The sequence below is a fragment of the Camellia sinensis genome, chromosome 2 (genome assembly GCF_055761805.1).
Source record: "Camellia sinensis isolate YWXY chromosome 2, ASM5576180v1, whole genome shotgun sequence".
In the NCBI taxonomy this organism is placed as follows: domain Eukaryota; kingdom Viridiplantae; phylum Streptophyta; class Magnoliopsida; order Ericales; family Theaceae; genus Camellia; species Camellia sinensis.
This window is the reverse complement of record NC_138962.1, coordinates 94847955-94855194: the sequence shown is the minus strand read 5'-3', so window position 1 is coordinate 94855194 and position 7240 is coordinate 94847955.

Below are 7240 nucleotides of genomic sequence, written 5' to 3'. Positions count from 1 at the left end.
GATGAAAGTGCACAAGATAGTGCAAGTGAGTGCACAAAACAGTATGGTGTGGGCGCACAAGGCAGTGCGATGCAGATTGAATGCATAAGATAGTGTGATGTAGGTGCACAAGATAGTGCGATGTAGGTGCACAAGACAGCGTTGTGTATTGCACAAGATAGTGCGATACAGGGTGCATACACAAGACAGTGTGATGCAGGTGCATAAGATAGTGCGATGCAAGTGCACAAGATAGTGCGATACAAGGTGCATGAGATAGTGCGATATGGGTGCACAAGATAGTACGATGCAAGTGCCCAAGACAGTGTTGTGTAGGTGCACAAGATAGTGCGATACAGGGTGCACAAGATAGTACGATATAAGGTGCATAAGACAGTGCGATGTAAAATGAATACACAAGATAATGTGATGCTGTAGACACCCCATTTTTGACCGACCTTAAGACTCAGACGTCACCGATTGAGCGCTCGGTGATGGTGCATATTGTGCTTGTTCAGAAGTTTCAGAGTCTTGGCTGCAAGTCTTGCCTCCGGACTTCCGGGCTCTTTCGTGTCTTGCCTCGGTTTGCAAACCAGGCTCCGTTTTCTCTGTTTTCTCTTCCCGAAGGGAGGGAGAGGTCTCATAGATCATCTCTCAGTGGCCATAGGCTACGTTTCGTGGTCGTAGGCCATTTTTCCCGTTTGGAGCTCGGTTTTCGGTTTTTCGGAGCCGACGGCCGTGTGCCTCGGTTTGGGACCGCTTAACCACCTCTGTTTGCCCCGGTTTTTGGAATACACCCCACCACCATCCATTCTAACAACTTGGAGCTATTTTTCAGAGCTTAGGAGCACCATTTCTCTGACCAAGAGCTGCTGGTCCATTGGTCTTCAAGGGTAAGCTTCTTTTCCCTCTTTTTTGTTCCTATCTTGCTCTATATCTAAGCCTTGCTTGCAAGCATTTTTGGGCTCTGACCCAAATTGTAAATAGTCATATTTTGAGCTCTTTTTCATTTTTGATTAAGGACATTTTGCTTTTTGAGGTCTCCTACTATCACTTGCCTCTTTAACTCTCATTTAGGCCTATTTTTGCATGGTATTTTAGGCTTATTTGTGAGCTGTTTAGTGGCTTGATGTAAACTGTAAAATTTCTTGTTTTGAGCCTCTCTTCAACTTTGTTGAAGGACTCTCTTCAGTTTGAGACCAGCAGCTACCACTTGCCTCTTTAACTCTCTTTTAGGCCTTTTTTTGCATGGTATTTTAGGCTTATTTGTGAACTGTTTCGTGGTTTGATGTAAACTGAAAAATATATTTTTTTGAGCCCCTCTTCAACTTTGTTGAAGGACTCTCTTTGGTTTGAGGCTAACAGCTACCACTTGCCTCTTTATCTCTCTTTTAGGCCTATTTTTGGGGGGAAATTTGAATTTCATTTCCTCCCCTTTTTCCTCCACTCCTTTGCCTATATAACCAGCACCCCCTGCTGTGTTTTAAGGGTTACAAAAATTGGTTCTAAGCCTCTTGCATTCAATCCCTCTTCCCTTCTATTCCAAATATCAAAACCCTTTTGTTCTTGGACCATTCCTATACCCTTTACTCTACAACCCATAACACCCCGTGTGACACCCCTGTTCCGTAGTATGTTAATTGGTCCTTAACATGATGTGATTATGTATTTTGATATGATTTTGTGTTCCACTATGTGAAAATATGTGGTTTGAAATTTTATCTGTTCATCGTAGGAATATCTGTTTGAGTAGTCTGTTTTGGAAATTTAATTGAGGGCCTTATCGGCCACGGAACCCGAAATTGACTACGCCATTGTGGTTGGCATAATTTTTAGGGCCTACGGTGAAATTTAATTGAAATTTGATTCTGGTCAATTTAAACTGATTAAATTGATAAATTAAGCACCCCATTATTTTATATTAAAATATTTGTTAGTGGGGCTTGTTGTATATTTGCATTGCACTCCCCTTTAGCTCTCTTAAAACTCAAAATCTGAGTTAGACAATTGAGAGGGAGAGAGAGGCCGGCCATGGAGAGAAAAAGAGAGAGATTTGTGTAATTTGGGCTCAAGACTTGGGAATTTGAAGATCTAGCTCAAGATTTGGCTAGAGCTTGAGTGTTGAAGCTCTTAGGTAAGTGATTTCATGAAATCTTACTTGTAATTTGTAAGTTCAAGGGTTGTTTGTGATCAAGAACATGTAATGAGTTGATTTTTGTTGAGATTGAAGTCTTAGAACTCATGCATGTAAGAAATTACTTTGAATTTGCATGTTTGAGCTTGAAACACATGATTCATGTGGAGTTTTGGGTAAAACTCATATTGTAGTCACCATTTGTACCATCTAAGTTGAGAATGATGAGCATCTCCCACATGCATGTACAAATCATGGGAGTATAAGTCTTGAATGTTGAATTTGAGCATGTTGATGATGGGTTTGAGACAATTTGGGACATGCATGTAGATAATTCATGTAATTGAGCTTCCTAATGTTGTAATCTGCATTAGTAGCATGTTAGCATGTGTAAATGTGTAATTTGAACCATTGCATGCAAGAAATGTAGATGGAAAACTGATTTGGAGCTCAAGAACACGATCTGGGAAACCCAGATTTTTGAGGTCCGCTCGAGCGGGGTAATGGCCGCTCGAGCGGGAAAATCGTGCTCCCAGCATTTTTGCAGAGTTGGATGCCCGGTCGAGCGGGACATTTCACGCTCGAGCGTGGATCTTTGTAGACGGACCTTCAGCTCGAGCGCATCTTTTGTGCAACCAGTACCTTGCAGGCCTTAAGGGTCCGCTCGAGCGGAGAAGCTTACGCTCGAGCGGGGACCCTGTTTTCTGGAATTTTGTTCATACATTCTGTGATTCGTTTTCCGTTCTCTTTCACTTGTAAGCACTCTTAGGCATGTGTTAAGCATTGTAAATGAGTTAATGAGATAAGAACAAAGCCTAAAGAGGAATATGTGAATTAAAGAACGAATTGAACTGTTAGTGACCCTTTTGTATTCATGAAATGTGTAGGGTCAAGCTCCAGGGCGCATCCACAAGCCGATCACTGTGAGTAATATCAATATTTGAAAACTTGTCGATGTCCAATTGTTATTCCCCTATAAATATTATGAGTTGTTAATTGGGATTGTGGACAAAAGTTTGACATGAATGAATGGGCCAAAGGCCGTTTGACATGAATGAATGGGCCAAAGGCCGTTTGACATGAATGAATGGGCCAAAGGCCGTTTGACACGAATGAATGGGCCAAAGGCCGTTTGACATGAATGAATGGGCCAAAGGCCGTTTGACACGAATGAATGGGCCAAAGGCCGTTTGACATGAATGAATGGGCCAAAGGCCGTTTGACATGAATGAATGGGCCAAAGGCCGTTTGACATGAATGAACGGGCCAAAGGCCGTTTGACATGAATGAATGGGCCAAAGGCCGTTTGACATGAATGAATGGGCCGAAGGCCGTTTTGCCAAGAATGGAAACCCGGATGGGCCAAAGGCCAGAATGTTTGGAACTACAGTTACTTGACTTGCATTTCGTATAGTTATATATATTTTGCTGTTAAACAGAAGTATGAATTGGGCCCAAGGCTGTTTGGAGCATGTTGTTCTACATATTGTTATGTAACTGTTATATTTGATATTATTCACTGGGCTGTCGCTCACGCTCATTCATGTATTTGTAGGTGAGCCAAGGGAAGTCCAAACCCAGCCCCAGTGAAGTCTGCTAGGAACAACAGGAATTTTGGGAGAGTCAGCCTTGTGCCTCGCGCATGAGACCATCCTTGCCCTTTTACTATGTACCTATGTTTTGTCTTGTTGGCAAGGACCTAGTGCATGTCTGTACATAGTCTGTTATAGGTTGACACGTTTTGGACGATCCTGTCTGTAATGAATTTTGTGAAACTGTACTTTTGATGTGAGTTATTAACGTATCTGAGTATGGTTTGTTTGATGTGCATATAAGCACGGCTCTATGGACAAAGTTTTTAATTTTGCTTCCGTTTGGCCCCCATTAACTCTGTTAGAATGCGTTTAGAACAGTTTGAGGCCGTAGGTAATCTCATGATTACTGGCCGGTTACGTCCTTAACCCACGGGGGCGGGTTCGGGTCGTGACAGAGTGGTATCAGAGCACGAGTTAATAACTCACACACTTGTCCAAAAAGAGCAATAAGCGTCTAGATAAGATCTAGGATGCATTCATGTGATAAATACGAGTTTGGAAGCATTGATTATGTGCTTAAATGTTTTGTTATGAATAATTATATGTGTAAGTTGTGAACTACTTGCATTACGAATTATTTGGAAATATGTGCTCCTTAGTGTATGTGTACTTGTGTACCTTTGGTATGGAATATAATGCAAGTTCAATTAGATGGTGAGAACCAGAGGTGATGAGTTAGAGGAATCCTCTGCTGCCAGACTGGACAGAATGGAAAGACTGATTCAGGAAATGGCAGAAGCTTTGAGACAGCAACAGGAGTGGCAACAACAGTGGCAGCAACCACATCTGCCACCTCCACCTCCGGCACCACCTGTGCCAGATAATCAAAATGATGATCGGATAATCGCTCTCACCAAGGAATTCAAGAAAATGAAACCACCACAGTTCCATGGTGGACTAGATCCCTTAAAAGCCGAAGCTTGGGTACTTGGGATTGAAAAACTGTTTGAGGTGTTTCCGTGCTCGGATACACAGAAAGTGCTTCTAGCCACCTTTATGCTAGAAGATGAAGCGAGAAGATGGTGGATGTTGATGAGGGAAAACCACAGAGATATTGATTGGGCGAAATTTTTGGAAATCTTCTATGACAAGTACTTCCCGCAGTGTGTCCGGGACAGGAAAGTGGCAGAGTTCATGGAACTCAAACAAGACAGTATGACTGTAGCTGAGTATGAGGCCAAATTTACTGAGTTGGCCAGGTTTGCACCACACGTAATTGACACTGATTATAAGAAGGCAAGGCATTTTGAAGGTGGGCTCCGAAGTGACATCCTAGAGCGGGTGAATGTCCTGAAATTGGAGACCTACATTGGGGTGCTTGACCGGGCCATCATATCAGAGGCTAATATAGCTAGACAAGCTAAGCCAACAACCGAATGGAGAGGCAACAAAAGACAAGGCTTCTTTTTGAAGAAGAAATTTCTGAAAAAGCAAAACACGGGCTCCTCAACTACCTCAAGTTCTTCCCGAGACACGACTCCCATGTGCAACACTTGTAGCAAAAGGCACCGTGGAGTTTGTTACCGTGCATCGGGAGCCTGTTTTAAGTGTGGGAAACAAGGGCATATAGCCCGAGATTGTAATCAGAATAGTGGGAAGATAGCTGCTAGCTCCACTGCATCGATCCCGAAGCCGGGAAACACTTTGAGATCTGCTACTACTGGGGATACAGTGAGACAAGGGAGAGTCTTTGCACTCGTTCCGGGTGATACACGGAATGCCAATGCCGTTGTCTCAGGTACTATCTCGATATGTAATCAGGATGCTTTTGTGTTAATTGATTCTGGATCAACGCATTCATTTGTGACATATGCATTTGCATCTAGACTGAAAAGACCCCTAGAATTGTTGCCATATTTGTTATGTGTGTCTGCTCCATCGGGGGAATCTGTGTTATGTGACTATATATATCGGTTTTGTGACATGCATATTGAGGATGCTACCCTGTATGTAGATTTGTTGCCCTTAAACTTTAGACACTTTGATGTAATTTTGGGCATGGATTGGTTGACCAAATACTGTGCCACTATAGATTGTGTGACAAAGAGGGTTGTATTTAAACCACCAGAACAGGAAGAAATTGTGTTTGTGGGAAATGGGGTAGTACCTCCACCATATTTGATATCTGCAATGAAAGCATGTAAATTGATCAGGAAGGGATGCCAGGGTTATTTGTGTTATGTATTGACTGAACAATCCGTGAATGTTGAATTGAATGATATTCCCATCGTTAGAGAATTCCCAGATGTGTTTCCAAATGAATTACCAGGGGAATTGGTAGACAGGGAGATAGAGTTTACTATTGAAACTGTGCCAGGCACCCAACCTATTTCTAAAACTCCCTACAGGATGGCTACAGCCGAAATGAAAGAATTAAAAGAACAGTTGCAAGACCTTCTTGATAAAGGGTTTATCCGGCCCAGTACTTCGCCTTGGGGCGCACCAGTGTTATTTGTAAAGAAAAAGGATGGTACCTTACGCCTATGTATTGATTACCGGGAATTGAACAAGGTAACGATAAAGAATAAATATCCCTTACCCCGTATTGATGACTTATTTGACCAGTTGCAGGGATCACAGGTGTTTTCTAAGATTGATTTGAGATCCGGGTATCATCAGCTGAAGGTTAAGGCAGAAGATGTTGAGAAAACCGCATTCAGAACGAGGTATGGTCATTTTGAGTTTCTTGTTATGCCATTTGGAGTGACTAATGCTCCGGCAGCATTTATGGACTTAATGAATAGAATTTTTAAAACCTACCTTGATGAGTTTGTTGTTGTCTTCATCGATGATATTTTAATATACTCTAAAGATAGACTTGAACACGAACATCATTTGAGGACTGTTTTACAAATACTTCGGGAAAGAAAACTATTTGCTAAGTTAAAGAAATGTGAGTTTTGGTTGGATGAGGTTATTTTCTTAGGGCACGTGGTCAACAAGGAAGGAATTTCAGTGGACCCGCAGAAAATAGAAGCAATTGTGAATTGGCCTACACCCACTAATGTGACAGAAGTTCGCAGTTTCATGGGCTTAGCTGGGTACTACAGAAGGTTTGTAAAGGACTTTTCGAAATTAGCTGTGCCTCTTACCCAATTGACACGTAAAGGACAACCATTTGAGTGGAATAGTGAAAGAGAATCAGCCTTTCATGAATTGAAGACAAGATTGACCACTGCACCAATTTTGACACTACCTTCAGGTACGAAAAATTTTGTGATTTTCAGTGACGCATCTTATAAGGGTTTGGGTTGTGTGTTAATGCAGAACGGAAAGGTTATTGCTTACGCCTCCCGGCAGTTGAGGCCACATGAGAAGAATTATCCAACACATGACCTAGAATTGGCCGCAGTTGTTTTTGCTTTGAAAATCTGGCGGCATTATTTGTATGGGGCAAAGTGTGAAGTCTACACAGATCATAAAAGCCTAAAATACTTCTTCACGCAGAAAGAGTTGAATATGCGTCAGAGAAGATGGCTGGAACTGATAAAAGATTACGACCTAGAAATTCAGTATCACCCCGGAAAAGCTA